Source organism: Elephas maximus, chromosome 2, assembly GCF_024166365.1.
Source record: "Elephas maximus indicus isolate mEleMax1 chromosome 2, mEleMax1 primary haplotype, whole genome shotgun sequence".
NCBI classification, from domain to species: domain Eukaryota; kingdom Metazoa; phylum Chordata; class Mammalia; order Proboscidea; family Elephantidae; genus Elephas; species Elephas maximus.
In genome coordinates, this window is record NC_064820.1 from 169995073 (window position 1) to 170012365 (window position 17293).

The window sequence follows — 17293 nt, forward strand, 5'->3', positions numbered from 1 at the left end:
AATACAAGTTACCACTGATTCCAAAGCTCATGTCTTAAAATTAGCTCTACACTTTACCATATAATCCCATTTCCTTGGCATTCTGTTGTTATTGTTGTTGATAGTTGTCATTGAGTTGGCTTTGACTGATGTGATCTTATGTACAACCGAATGAAACGTCGCCTGCTCTTGTGCTATCTTCATAATTGTTGGCATATTTGAGTGCATTGTGGCAGCTATTGTGCCAATCCATTTCACTGAGAAGTTCCCTCATTTTTGCTGACGCTCTATGTTACCAAGCATGACGTTCTTCTCTAGTAAGTAGTCTTTTCTAATGCCATGTCCAAAGTCTTGCCATTCTCACTTCTAAGGAGCATTTTGGTTGTATTTCTTCTAAGGCTGATTTGTTCATTCTTCCAGCAGTCTATGGTATATTCAATATTCTTCAGCAATACCAGAATTTGAATCATTGATTTTTCTTCTGTCTTCCTTCTTCATTGTTCAGCTTTCACATGTATAGGAGGCGACTGAAAAGACCACAGCTTGGGTCAAGTGCACCTTAGCCATCAAAGTACGTTTTTGCTTTTTAAGACTTTAAAGAGGTCTCCCATTAGTTTTGAAAATATTTGCCCTTTTGTGAATATTCATGTGAAACCCTTAACTAAAATGAATTGAGTACAGAAAGGATATTCTAAGGGAGAAAGTTCAATAGCGTTTGGTGGATAAAAACATCTTATTCCACCTGGCACTAGACCTGGCTAATGATAGTAACAATAGACCCGTTCATGGTATCTGCACAGTGCCCCCAAGGTCCCCTTAACTGCTCCTCAGCCCACGACCCCCACAAGCCAGGCTTATACAACTTGACCCTACCCCCAGGTTATGGTTGTCTGTTCCCTCTCTTTTAGGGATTTGCAAGTGGAACTTCAAGATTCTAATTCAGTCTAGGTTAATCTATTTAATGGAGAAGATACAAACTCAGGAGCCATGAGCTAGCTATAAGCTGGCATCCCTATGTTTCAAAAGAGAAAACTGATCGTCAGGATTAAAGAAACAATAGACAGGAATGCAAACAGATGTTTGTACACCAATGTTCATTGCAGCATTATTCACAATAGCTAAAATATGGAAACAGCCTAAGTGTCCATCAACAGATAAATGCATGAACAAAATGGAATATTACTTAGCCATAAAGAGAAATGAAGTCCTGATATATGCTTCAACATGGATGAACCTTGAAAACAGTATGCTAAGTGAAATAAATCAGACACAAAAGAATAAATATTGCATGATCCCACTTATATGAAAGATCTAGAACAGGCAAGTACATAAAGCTCAAAGTTCATTAGTAGTTAACAGGAGTGGATACAAGGGAGGGGGAAGGGGAATTCATTGCTTATGGGACACTAAGCTTCTCCTAAGGGTAATGGAAAAATTTTGGAAACAGGTAATGGTATTAGTTGACTAACATGATGAACATAATTAATGTCACTGAACTGTACACGTGAAAATGTTGAACTGGTAAATGGTTTGTTGCATATATTTACCACAATATAAATAAATTAATTAAATTAAAAAATAATAGGAGCAAACATTCAGAAATGGAAAAAAAGGCCACTGACCAAAAAAAGTCTCACTGTTCTTCATTCTAGCCCCTTCTTCATGTCCAGCTGCATCTCTGCCTGGTCCATGAAAACATCCATATCCTTACAATAAATTTCCCCTTATACTTTATCTAGTGCAAGCCAGTTCCTGTTGCTTAGAGCCAAAGTCCTAGCTGATACTGAAGCTAATTTTTTTAACCTTCCTCTTTTCACCTGCCATGAATTAAGGATGGAAGACCAAATGGATAGAGCATAGAAAGAACCAACTCCTTCCTGAGAGTGCAGTCACTAATGGACAAAGGAGCTAAAGCATCTACCAAAACAATCCTACCATTTTCTACTAACCCATTTATTCATTTTTAAAAATACTGATTACTTACTCTGTTTCAGGGCCTGGATTGGGTGCTGGGATATGACAATCATTAAGGGGAAGAAAGGTCTGTCCTCTTAGAGCTGAGTATGTGTGTGTGTGTGTGTGTGTGTGTGTGTGTGTGATCTAGCTCCAGATAACGCTGGAAAAAATGGAAGAAAGTTCAAATCCAAGATATGTTTCAAATGAAAACACGGAAAGAACTATAGACGTATTAAATACATAGTTGGAGAAATACATGCACACACACACACACACACGCAATGTGGCAGTAATTCAGCCCCAAATGACGTTGGAAAAATGGAGAAGAAAGTTCAAATCCAAAATATGTTTTCAAGGAAAAACCTGAAAGAATTGTTGACTTAGTAATCATATGGAATGAAGAAATACAGATGATTTCTATGTTCCTTGCCCATGAGAATAGAGGTGGCACTTTAAATAGAAATCAGGACAGATGCAAATTAATCTTTTGTTATGCTTTATGTACTCCTGACTTTCTATCGTTTTCTCCAAATTATCAGTTTTTCTCCTTTCAACTAATCTACATTCTCCCCATTTTTTCATTAAGTATTTCAAAAGCTACTTCTTGAGACCTTCTAGTCACACAATCGGGGCGAAAAAATGCACAGAACTGACTCTATAAAAAAAAGAAAAATATATGGAGATCTTAGAAAAGGATATCTCAGTATAAAATCCCAAAGAAAAATTGGACCACATATGGACAAGGAAATAGAAAATCACTGACTTGTAAGTTAAAAGTCTCTTGATCGAGGTGGAGCCAACATGGCAGAATAGACAGACGCTTCCGTGGAGCCCTCTTCACAACAAAGACCTGAAAAAACAAATGAAACGAGTATATTTGTGACAAGCTGGGAGCCCTGAGCATCAAAGGCAAGCTTAGACAACAAACTGAGGGGCAGGGGGAGGAAGAGGCCATTCGGAAGTAGAGAAGAGTCACCGGACCTGAATCGTAAGGAGCCCTCAGGCACCATTCCTGAAGCAGCGGTGGTGGCGGCAGCTGGTGGCAGGCTGGAACTGGCGTTGGGCTGCAGTTTCCCCAGGGAGAAGCAACCAGCCACACAGCCTACTCACACCTCCGGAACCTGAGGAGAACGGCGCTCTCGGCAAAAGCTAAGTACTTCCGTATATTTTACCTCACTCCCCCCACCCCAAGCTGGCTTCAGAGGCTGAATCCCTGGGCCTCAGATAGACCCTGGTGAGCACCTAGAGCCATCCTCCCAGCCTTGGGGAAGGAAAAACTATGCACCTATGGGGAAAAGATAATTTGCTACCTCCATTAACCAGCGGAGCTCAGGACAGAAGCAGCTCCTGTCCAGGCATAAACCATCTGTGGACCTTGAGCACCTTTCCCTTCTGCATGGACCTATGTGGGCCTATTTTGGGAGAAGAGGCCCTTATTGGCAAATTCCAACCATTTCAGGGGTGCGCTGGAAAGGTGGGTGTTTGACATTTGACATTGCTTTGCCTATTAAACAAGGTCCTCATCTGCCCACAACAGGGACCTAAGGACTGGTAGCTCTACTCAGGTAACCAAGCCACCCATGACAGGGGTCCAAAATAACTGGTACCTCCCAGTACTTACAACCAAAAACTTTGGGTGCCCATGGTCCCTCTGCAGAACCCACCCACCAGCATGCTCTAGGGAACAGAGACGTGTTTTCCTCAGAGACACTTGGGGGTCGGTTCTCAGTCCCCTGCCTTGTTCAGAGCATGACCCCCTCCTGCTATCAGATACCGGTATATACGCCAATCACCCCTGCCCCTCTAAGACTGTAGGACAGAGCCTGTACCACACACTTGATATCAGCTACCTGGAAACCTGAGCTGAATTCATAAAAGAAAACTGAATGGACTCCTAGACTGATATGCCTGATAACAGCTCTAGCCAGCTGGGGACAGGACACCAGAGCTCCAAAGGCAAAAATAATCAAGCTAGCTCATTCAAGCAACCCATACGGGTATACCAAAATAAAACAAAGCAAGTAGCTAAGACACAGTAAGCAAGCATAAACTAATACAATAACTTATAGATGGCTCAGAGACAACAGTCAATATCAAGTCACATAAAGAAATAGACCATGATTACCTCAACAGGCTCTCAAAATGAATCCAGGGATTTTCTAGATGAAAGTGCATTCCTGGAATTACCAGATGCAGAATGCAAAAGTTTAATATACAGAATCCTTCAAGACATCAGGAAGGAAATGAGGCAATACGCAGAACAAGCCAAAGAACACACAGATAAAGCAATTGAAGAAATCAGAAAGATTATTCAGGAACATAATGAAAAGTTTAATAAGCTGGAAAAATCCATAGACAGACAGCAATCAGAAATTCTGAAGGTTAACAATAAAATTACAGAATTAGACAACTCAATAGAAAGTCAGAGGGAGCAGAATTGAGCAAGTAGAAGCTAGAATTACTGAACTCAAAGATAAGTCACTTGGAACTGATACATTTGAAGAAAAATCAGATAAAAGAATTTTTAAAAATGAAGAAAACTTAACAAGTGGGACTCTATCAAGAGAAATAACCTACGAGTGATTGGAGTACCAGAACAGGGAGGGATAACAGAAAATATAGAGAAAATTGTTGAAGATTTGTTGGCAGGAAACTTCCCTGATATTGTGAAAGATGACAAGATATCTATCCAAGATGATCATCAAACTCCACATAAAGTAGATCTTAAAAGAAAGTCACCAAGACGTATTATAATTAAGCCTGCCAAAACCAAAGATAAAGAGACAATTAGAAGAGCAGCGAGAGATAAAAGAAAAGTCACCTACAAAGGAGAGCCAATAAGAATAAGCTCAGACTACTCGGCAGAAACCATGCAGGCAAGAAGGCAATGGAATGACATATTTAAAAAATTGAAGGAAAAAAATAGCCTGCCAAGAATCATATATCCATCAAAAATGTCTCTTAAATATGAAGGTAAAATTAAGACATTTCCAGATAAACACAAGTTGAGGGAATTCATAAAAACCAAAACAAAACTATAAGAAATACTAAAGAGAGTTCTTTGGTTAGAAAATCAATAATATCAGGTATCAACCCAAGACTAGAACACTGGGCAGAGCAACGAGAAGTCAACCCAGACAGGTAAATCCAAAAAAAACAGAGCAAGATTACAAAAAAAAAAAAAAAAAAGACCAACACAGGGTAACAGGGATGTTATTATATAAAAGAAGACAACATTAAAATAATAAAGAGGGACTAAGAAATGTAATCACACACCTTCCACATGGAGAGGAAGATGTGGCAATACAAAGAAATAAGTTAGTTTTAAATTTAGGAAAATAGGGGTTAATAATAAGGTAACCACAAAAGAAACAAACTATCTTACACATCAAAATAAAATACAAGGGAAAAATACAGACTCAGCAGAAACAAAATCAACAACAACAAATATGAGGAAAGGATAATATATAAAGAAAATCTACTCAGCACATAAAATCAAGTGGGAAAAAGAAACAGTCATCACACAAAAAAAGACATCAAAATGATAGCACTAAATTCATACCTATCCATAATTACCCTGAATGAAAATGGGCTAAATGCACCAATAAAGAGACAGAGAGTGGCAGAATAGATTAAGAGACAAGATCCATCTATATGCTGCCTACAAGAGACACATCTTAGACTTAGAGACACAAACTAAAACTCAAAGGATGGAAAAAATATATATCAAGCAAACAACAATCAAAAAAGAGCAGGAGTGGCAATATTAATTTCTGACAAAACAGACTTTAAAGTTAAATCCATCAGAAAGGATAAGGAAAGACACTTATGATTAAAGGGACAATATACCAAGAAGATATAACCATATTAAATATTTATGCACCCAATGACAGGGCTGCAAGATACATAAAACAAACTCTGTCAGCACTGAAAAGTGAGATAGACAGCTCCACAATAATAGCAGGAGACTTCAACACACCCCTTTCAGTGAAGGACAAGGCATCTAGAAAGAAGCTCGATAAAGACACGGAAGATCTAAATGCCACAATAAACCAACCTGACCTCGTAGACATATACAGAACACTCCGCCCAACAGCAACCAGCTATACTTTCTTTTCTAGTGCACATGGAACATTCTTTAGAATAGACCACATATTAGGTCATAAACCAAGCTTTAGCAGAATCCAAAACATTGAAATATTAGAAAGCATCTTCTCTGACCATAAGGCCATAAAAGAAGAAATCAATAACAGGAAAAGGAGAGAAAAATCAAACACTTGGAAACTGAACAATACCCTGCTCAAAAAAGACTGGATTATAGAAGACATTAAGGATGGAATAAAGAAATTCGGAGAATCCAATGAGAATGAAAACACTTCCTATCAGAACCTTTGGGACACAGCAAAAGCGGCGCTCAGAAGCCAATTTATATCAATAAATGCACACATCCAAAAAGAAGGGCCAAAATCAAAGAACTATCCCTATAACTTGAACAAATAGAGAGCAATAAAAGAAACCCACAGGTACCAGATGAAAACAAATAATAAAAATTAGAGCTGAACTAAATGAAATAGAAAACAGAAAAACAATTGAAAGAATTAACAAGACCAAAAGCTGGTTTTTTGAAAAACTCAACAAAATTGATAAACCATTGGCCAAACTGACAACAGAAAAACAGGAGAGGAAGCAAATAACCCGAATAAGAAATGAAATGGGAGATATTACAACAGACCCAACTGAAATTAAAAGAATCATATCAGATTACTATGAAAAACTATACTCAAATTTGAAAACCTAGAAGAAATAGATGAATTCCTAGAAACACACTACCTACCTAAACTAACACAAACAGAGGTAGAACAACTAAATAGACCCATAACAAAAGAAGAGATTGAAAAGGTAATCAAAAAACTCCCAACAAAAAAAAAGTCCTGGTCCAGACAGCTTCACTGCAGAGCTCTACCAAACTTTCAGAGAATAGTTAACACCACTACTACTAAAGGTATTTCAGAGCATAGAAAAGGACGGAATACTACCAAACTCATTCTATGAAGCCACCATATCCCTGATACCAAAACCAGGTAAAGACAAAAGAAAAGAAAATTACAGACTTATATCCCTCATGAACGTAGATGCAAAAACCCTCGACAAAATTCTAGCCAATAGAATTCAACACCATATCAAAAAAATAATTCACCATGACCAAGTGGGATTCATACCAGGTATGCAGGGATGGTTCAACATTAGAAAAACAATTAATGTAATCCACCACATAAATAAAACAAAAGACAAGAATCATGTGATTTTATCAATTGATGCAGAAAAGGTATTTGACAAAGTTCAACACTCATTTATGATAAAAACTCTCAGCAAAATAGGAATAGAAGGAAAATTCCTCAACATAATAAAGGGCATTTATACAAAGCCAACAGCCAATATCACCCTAAATGGAGAGAGCTTGAAAACATTCCCATTGAGATCGGGAACCAGACAAGGATGCCCTTTATCACCACTCTTATTCAACATTGTGCCGTAAGTCCTAGCCAGAGCAATTAGGCTAAATAAAGACATAAAGGGCATCCAGATTGGCAAGGAAGAAGTAAAAGTATCTCTACTTGCAGATGACATGATCTTATACACAGAAAACCCTAAGGAATCCTCCAGAAAACTACTGAAACTAATAGGAGAGTTCAGCAGAGTATTGGGATACAAGACAAACATTCAAAAATTAGCTGAATTCCTCTATACCAACAAAAAGGACATCGAAGAGGAAATCACCAAATCAATGCCATTTACAGTAGCCCCTAAGAAGATAAAATATTTAGGAAAAAATCTTACCAGAGATGTAAAAGGCTTATACAAAAGAAAACTACAGTACACTTCTGAAAGAAACCAAAAGAAACTTACATAAGTGGAAGAACAAACCTTGCTCGTGGATAGGAAGACTTAACATTATAAAAATGTCTATTCTACCAAAAGCGATCTATACATTTAATGCAATTCCGATCCAAATCCCAACGACATTCTTTAATGAGATGGATAAACAAATCACCAACTTCATATGGAAGGGAAAGAGGCCCCAGATAAATAAGGCATTACTGAAAAAGAACAAAGTGGGAGGTCTTACTTTACCTGATTTTAGAACCTATTATACCGCCACAGTAGTCAAAACAGCCTGGTACTGGTACAACAACAGATACATAGACCAATGGAACAGAATTGAGAATCCAGACATAAATCCATCCACATATGAGCAATTGATATTTGACAAAGGCCCCAAAACACTTAAATGGAGAAAAGACAATCTTTTTAACAAATGGTGCTAGCATAACTGGATATCTGGCAAAAACTGAAACAAGACCCATACCTCACAAAACTAATTCAAAATGGATCAAAGACCTAAATATAAAATCTAAAATGATAAAGATCATGGAAGAAAAAACAGGGACAACGTTAGGAGCCCTAATACATGGCATAAACAGTATACAAAACATTATAAAGAATGTAGAAGAAAAACTAGGTAACTGGGAGCTTCTAAAAATCAAACACCTATGCTCATCCGAAGACTTCACCAAAAGAGTAAAAAGACTACCTACAGACTGGGAAAAAGTTTTTAGCTATGACATTTCCAATCAGCATCTAGTCTCTAAAATCTACATGATACTGCAAAAACTCAACTGCAAAAAGACAAATAACCCAATTAAAAAATGGGCAAAAGATATGAATAGACACTTCACTAAAGAAGACATTCAGGTAGCTAACAGATATATGAGGAAATGTTCACGATCACTAGCCATTAGAGAAATGCAGATCAAAACTACAATGAGATTTCATCTCACTCCAACAAGGCTGGCATTAATCCAAAACACACAAAATAATAAATGTTGGAGAGGCTGTGGAGAGACTGGAACGCTTACACACTGCTGGTTGGGAATGTCGAATGGTACAACCACTTTGGAAATTGATTTGGCGCTTCCTTAAAAAGCTAGAAATAGAACTACCATATGATCCAGAAATCCCACTCCTTGGAATATATTCTAGAGAAATAAGAGCCTTTACACGAACAGAAACATGCACACCCATGTTTATTGCAGCACTGTTTACAATAGCAAACAGATGGAAGCAACCAAGGTGCCCATCAACGGATGAATGGATAAATAAATTATGGTGTAGTCACACAATGGAATACTAAGCATCGATATAGAACAGTGAGGAATCTGTGAAACATTTCATAACATGGAGGAACCTGGAAGGCATTATGCTGAGTGAAATTAGTCAGCTGCAAAAGGACAAATATTGTATAAGACCACTATTATAAGAACTTGAGAAATAGTTTAAACTGAGAAGAAAACATTCTTTTGTGGTTACGAGAGGGGGGAGGGAGGGAGGGTGGGAGGCGGGCATTCACTAATTAGATAATAGATAAGAACTACTTTTAGGTGAAGGGAAAGACAGCACACAATACAGGGGAGGTCAGCACAATTGGACTAAACCAAGAGCAAAGAAGTTTCCTGAATAAACTGAATGCTTCAAACGCCAGCATAGCAGGGGCAGGGGTCTGGGGACCATGGTTTCAGGGAACATCTAAGTCAACAGGCATAATAAAATCTATTAAGAAAACATTCTGCATCCCACTTTGAAGAGTGGTGTCTGGGGTCTTAAATGCTAGCAAGCAGCCATCTAAGATGCATCAATTGGTCTCAACCCACCTGGATCAAAGAAGAATGAAGAACACCAAGGACACAGGCGATTACAAGCCCAAGAGACAGAAAGGGCCACATGAACCGGAGACTACATCATCCTGAGACCAGAAGAACTAGATGGTGCCCAGCTACAACCAATAACTGCCCTGACAGGGAACACAACAGAGAACCCCTGAGGGAGCAGGAGAGCAGTGGGATGCACACCCCAAATTCTCATAAGACCAGACTTAATGGTCTGACTGAGACTAGAAGGACCCCAGTGGTCATGGCCCCCAGACCTTCTGTTGGCCCAGGACAGGAACCATTCCCGAAGCCAACTCCTCAGACATGGATTGGACCGGACAATGGGTTGGAGAGGGATGCTGGTGAGAAGTGAGCTTCTTGGATCAGGTGGACAATTGAGACTATGCTGGCATCTCCTGCCTGGAGGGGAGATGAGAGGGTGGAGGGGGTTAGAAGCTGGCCAAATGGACATGAAAAGAGAGAGTGGAGGGAGAGAGCGGGGCTGTCTCTTTAGGGGGAGAGTAACTGGGAGTGTGCAGCAAGGTGTATGTGGGTTTTTGTGTGAGAGACTGACTTGATTTGTAAACTTTAACTTAAAGCACAATAAAAATTATTTTTAAAAAGTCTCTTAATTATTTTAATATTCAAATAAATGTACATAAAAATAAGAAACTTATATTTTACCTATCATACGGGCAAAGTTGTAACAGAATGGTAACACCCAGCATTGGTGATACAGAGGGAAAGCGTGTGACAGTGAAATGAAAGAGGGGATTGTTAACACTTAGAGAACAGTTAGCAATACCTATCAAAACGTTCAATACGTTCAACCTGTGGACCAGCAATTCCACTTCTCAATTTTTCCTGAGGAAATAACAGCACAATGACACACAGTTATAACTCCAAGATATTCACTTTAAATATGGTTATAACTGGAAAAGTGAAAAAAAATGTCAATTAATATGTGGGCTGATCAAATAAAGTATGTCTGTAAAATGGAATACTATTCACAGTCAAGATGATAATGTAGATTTACATTACATTTACTGTCGTGAAAAAAAAAAAAAAAACCCTGTTGTGATCAAGAGGATTCCAACTCAGAGTGACCCCATACATAGACTTTCCGAGGAGCACCTGACGGATTCCAACTGCTGACACTGTGGTTAGCAGCTGTAGCTCTTAACCCCTATGCCACCAGGGTTTCCACAACCTAATACATGAAACAAACCAGCTACAAAATAGTGTGGACACTGTGGTCCCATTTTCTCATATTTGACATATTTCCATATTTATATGCATATATACAATTAGGAAAAAATCTGAAAGGCTATGCACCACAGTATCAACAGTGGTTATCTCCGGATAGTTGGATTATGGCTAATATATACTTAAGATGGATTAACCTTGAAAACATCATGCCGAGAACAGTACGTCAGTCACAAAAGGACAAACACTGTAGGATTTCATTTATATAAGATAGCTAGAATAGTGGGTTTTTTTTTTTTTTTTTTAGAATAGGTAAGTATATAAAAAAATAGAAACCAAAATTTATTAGTGGTTTTCAAGGACAGTTGGAAGAGAGGGGGAAAGAAGAACTCAATGCTTAGGGGACACTGAGCTTCTGTTAAGGGCGATGGAAAATTTTGGGAACAGATGAGGGTAACGGTTGAACAAATGATGAACATAATGTCACTGAACTGTGCATATGAAATTAAGAAAAGGCAAATGTTTTGTTACATATATTTACTTCAGTAAAAAATGTATCTTCACTTTCTAAATTTTTTAAAGAGAAACCTTATCATCAGGAAAAAAGCTATTAAAAACCATTTTTACATAAACAGCTCATTCGATAATAATATCATAAGTCCAACAGATATAATTGGACTTATATCTTAAAGGATATTAGTGAACAATTCAGAAAAGAAGTTTAATCATATACAAGTATGGAAAAATATTCAGATTTACTGGATGTAAATTAGAATATTTACGCTTTTCAATTTAGCAAAGTTTTTTTTTTTTTTAATTGAGAATACACAATGCTGACAACAAGCAGTAAAACAAGCATTCTCAAACACTTTTAACAGAAATGTAAAGTGGTACAACTCTTTTGGAATGCAATTTTGTAATATTTTCCAAAAATCTTTCATTTTTAATTCATTCATATACTTTGATACAGTATTTCTAAAAATGCATATATATATATATACACACCTGTATTTAGATGTTTTAAAATACTTCATAAATATATATATACATACACATATATATACACATACACAATGTTTAGCAAATCACATTTATTATAAATAGAAAACTTTAAACAAAATACATATCTACCAACAGAGGAGTGATTCAGTTTATCTTAGAATATCACAAGGTATTATTAGATATTACACTTATGAAGAGTTCATACTTCAAAAACATATTTAAAAATACATAAATTTGGATAAATACATTATACACCCAAATTATACATGTATATGTATGAACTAAAAGAAAATATATGAGAAAAAGCAGAAAATACATAATGAAATCTTACAAATATCTATGAGTAGTAGGACTAAGGGTAATTTTTTCTTGTGTATTTTTCTGCATTTTGTAAATGTTCAACCATCAACATATATTATTTTGTAATTAAAATTTTTCCCCAATTTTCTTTGCTACGTTTGATAGAATTTCTTGTCTGGGGCTTTTCAGAACTTAAATATTCAGCTTGCCATATATAATCTTGCCCAATAAGTCAATTTGTTATGTCATCCCTTTGTCAAAAAACCCCTTCTACTTCCCCATTGCCTAAGACATTAAGTTCAAATACCACATTAGCATGACTTTTAAAGACTCAGCAACTTGCCCCTAACCTCCTAACCTAGCCTCTCCTGAATGGAGCCTACATGCCCATTCCTGAACATTGGTTCATTCCTAGCCTCAACCTTGGCCTAGGCTGTCTCTCCACCTTGAATGGCTTCTCACCCTCACCTCTGCCTCTCCAATCCTGTCATTTCTTCCAAGCTCAGACAAGCTGTACTCCTCAGAAGGCTCCTGTGGTTACTCTGGCTTGTACTAATCTAGCCGTCTCTAATTCAGTCCATACCACTTACTACCCACTTTGGCCCTTACCTTACACAACCCATTCTAGCTAGTTGGAACAGCATTTTAAAGATGGGCTGTATTGGTAGGAAGACACTCCACACACTGAGACCAGTTGAAATTTCTGGATATTTGCTTTAAAATAAGCCAGAAACTTAAGACAAAGTAAAATGCTCAGACAGATCAAAAACCAATACAGCGTCTCGGAAGTCCCCCAAACCCCTAATGGGGTCCCTCAGCTGCCCATAAATCTCTTCACCAGAGGTAGGATCTTTCCTGATCTGAGAGGCTTAAATTTTTTTCTGTACCTTTGTTACCAGGGCCCTACATTACCATTCAGGAAGAATTTACCCTAATAATCTATGCATGTAATTATTTCATGTGTGGGAATACTTACAGCTGTTAGGCTGCCCTGACGATTGAAATGACTTCATCATCAGTGAGGACACATCTTCATCCAAGAGGGACAAAAGTAGAGTCTGCCACAAAAAGGATAAAATACTTAGGAATAAATCTAATCAAAGATATAAAAGACCTATACAAAGAAAACTACAAAACACTACTGCAAAAAAACAAAGATACCTACATACATGGAAAAACATACCATGCTCATGGATAGGGAGGCTTAACATTATGAAAATGTCCATTCTTCGCACAGAGATCTACAGATGTAATGAATCCTGATCCAAATACTAACAGCATTCTTTAACGAGATGGAAAAACTAATTGTCAACTTTACATGGAAAGGAATGAGGCCTCTGATAAGCAAAGCATTATTGAAGAAAATGAATGGAGTAGGAGGCTTCACACTACCTGATCTCAGAAACTACTGTACAGCCACGGTAATCAAAACAGCCTGGTACTGGTACAACGACAGACGCATAGACCAATGGAACAGAATCAAGACCCCAGATGTAAATCAATCCACCTGTGATCAGCTGATTTTTGACAAAGGACCAAAGTCCATTAAATGGGGAAAAGACAGTCTTTTTAACAAATGGTGCTGGCAAAATTGATTGTCCATCTGTAAGAAAATGAAACAGGACCCATACCTCACACCATACACAGAAACTAACTTAAAAAGACCTAAATGTAAAACCTAAAATGATAAAGATCATGGAAGAAAAACACTAGGGGCCCTAATATATGGCATAAATAGACTACCAAACATAACTAAAAATGCATATCCAGCAGAAGACGAAGTAGAAAAACAGGACCTCCTAAAAATTAAACACATTCATCACAAGACTTCACCAGAAGAGTAAAAAGAGAACCTACATACTGGGAAAAAATTTTGACTATGACATATCCAACAAGAGTCTGATCTCTAAAATCTATAGCAGACTTCGACATCTCAACAACAAAAAGACAAATAATCCAATTTAAAAATAGGCAAAGGGTATGAACAGATGCTTCACCAAAGAAGACATTCCGGTGGCTAAAAGACACATGAGAAAATGCTTACAATCATTAGCCATTGGAGAAATGCAAATCAAAACTACAATGAAATACCATTTCACCCCTACATTAGTGGCACTAATCAAAAAAAAACATAATAACAAATGTTGGAGAGGCTGCAGAGAGATTGGAACTCTTATGCAGTCACAGCTGGTGGGAATATAAAATGGTACAACCATTTTGGAAATTGATCTGGCACTTCCTTAAAAATCTAGAAATAGAATTACCATATGGTCCAGCAATCCCATTCTAAGAATATATCCTAGAGAAATAAGAGCCGTCACATGTATAGACATATGCACACCCATGTTCATTGCAGCATTATTCACAACAGCAAAAAGATGGAAAGAACCTGAGTGCCCATCAATAGATGAATGGATAAACATATTATGGTACATACACACGATGGAATACTATGCAATGATAAAGAACAATGATGAATCCTTGAAACATCTCACAACATGGATGAATCTGGAGGGCATTATGCTGTGTTAAATAAGTTCAATCACAAAAGGATAAATATTGTATGAGACCACTATGATAAAAACCCAAGAAAAGGTTTACACACAGAAAAAAAGCAATCTTTGATGGTTATAAGGGGGGAGGGAGAGGAAATCATTAAATAGTAGACAAGTTAACTATGGTAAAGGGAAATACAACACACAATATAGGGGAAGTCAGCATAACTTAACCAAGTCAAAGTCATAGAAGCTTCATAGACATACCCAAACACCTTGAGGGACTGAGTTACTGGGGCTGCGGGTTGGAGACCATAGTCTCGGGGGACATCTAAGTCAATCGGCATAACATAGCTCATAAAGAAAATGTTCTACATCCTATTTGGTGAGTAGCATCTGCGATCTTAAAAGCAGTGAGCAGTCATCTAAGATACATCTATTGGTCCCATTCCATCCCAAGCAAAGGAGAATGAAGAAATCTAAAGACACAGGGAAAATATTAGTCCAAAGAACTCATGGACCCCATGACCACAGCCTCTACCAGCCTGAGCCCAGAATTGGATGTGCCTTGGTTACCACCACTGACTACTCTGACAGTGATCACAATAGAGGGTCCCAAACAGAATTGGAGAAAAATGTACAACAAATTCAAATTTAAAAAAAGACCAGACTTCTTGTTCTGATGGAGACTGGAGAAACCCCTGAGACCGTGGCCCCCAGACATCCAGCTAACTCTGGGCCGAAGTCCACCTTTCAGCCAAAGAATAGACAGGCCCATAAAACAAACTATAGGGTCACCATGAGTCAGAATCAACTTGACAGCAACAAGTTTGAGTTTGGTTTTTGGTATTAAACAAAGAATAACACACATGAGGAACATGCTTCTTTGTTCAATCAAGTATACGAGACTAAATGGGCAACAGCTGCCCAAAAGCCAAGACCAGAAGGCAGGAAGGGACAGGAAAACTGGATGAATAGGCATGGGGAACCTAGGATGGAAAGGAAAAGGGGAAGAGTGCTGACACATTTGGAGGATTGCAACCAATATCACAAAACAATTTGTGTATAACTTTTTTTATTTAGATGAAGTTTTACAGATCAAAATTGTCTCTCATTAAACAATACACATATTGTTTTGTGACATTAGTTGCCAACCCCATGATATTTCATTACTCTCCCATTCTCAACTTTGGGTTCCCCATTACCAGCTTTCCTGTCCCCTCCTGCCTTCTCGTCCTTGCCCCTGGGCTGGTGTGCCCATTTAGTCTCATTTTGTTTTATGGGTCTGTCTAATCTTTGGCTGAAGGGCAAACCTCAGGACTGACTTCAGTACTGTTAAAAGGGTGTCCCGGGGCCATACTCTCAGAGCTTCTCCAGTCTCTGTCAAAGCAGTAAGTCTGGTCTTTTGTTCTACATTTTTCTCCAATTGTGTCCCAGATTCTCTATTGTGATCCCCATCACAGCAGTCTGTGGTGGTAGCCCGACACCATCTAGTTGTGCTGGACTCAGTCTGGTAGAGCCTGTGGTAGGTGCTGTTCATTAGTCCTTTGAACTAATCTTGCCCTTGTGTCTTTGGTTTTCTTCTTTCTCTCCTGCTCCAGAATGGGTGGCTCCTGTGTAGTATCTTAGATGGCCACTCACAAGTTTGTAAGACCCCAGGCGCTACCCACCAGAGTAGGATATAGAACATTTTCTTTATAAATTGTGTTATGCCAATTGAGCTAGATGTCCCCAGAGACTATGGTCCCCAGTTCTGCTCTCAGCCCAGTAATTCAGTCCCTCAGGGAGTTTCAATGTGCCTATGAAGCTTCCATGACCTTGCCTTGGTCAAGTTGTGCTGACTTCCCCGATATTGTGTACTGTCTTACCTTTCACACAAAAAAAACCCCAAACCCGTTGCTGTCGAGTTGATTCCAACTCATAGCGATCCTGTTGGACAGAATAGAACTGTTCCATAGGGTTTCCAAAGAGCGGCTGGTGGATTCAAACTGCCAAACTTGGTTAGCAGCCAAACACTTAACCACACTTATCTATTGTCTAGTTAGTGTTTTCCCTTCCCCACCCTTTCCCTCTCTAGTAACCATCAAAGATTGATTGTTTGTAAACCTTTTCATGAGTTTTTATAATAGTGGTCCCATATAGGATTTGTCCTTTTGTGATTAACTTATTTCATTCAGCATAATGCCAGATACATCCGTGTTGTGAGATGTTTCTCTGATTCATCATTGTTTTTTATTTTTGCATAGTATTCCAATGTGTGTATGTACCATAATTTGTTTATCCATTCAAGTATTAATGGGCGCTTAGGCTGTTTTCATCTTTTTGCTATTGTGAATAATGCTGCAATGAACATGGGTGTGCATATGTCTATTCATGTGATGGCTCTTATTTCTCTAGGATATACTCCTAAGACGGAATTGCTAGATCATATGGTATTTCTATCTCTAGCTTTTCAGGGAAGCACCATATCATTTTCCAAAATGGTTGTACCATTTTACATTCACATTAGCTATGCGTGAGAGTTTCTATCTCTGTATCCTTTGCCCATTTTTTAATTGGATTGTCTTTTTGTTGTAGAGGTGTTAGATTTTCATAGATTTGAGAGATTAGGTCTTCGTCAGATTTGTCATAGCCAAAAATTTTTTCCCA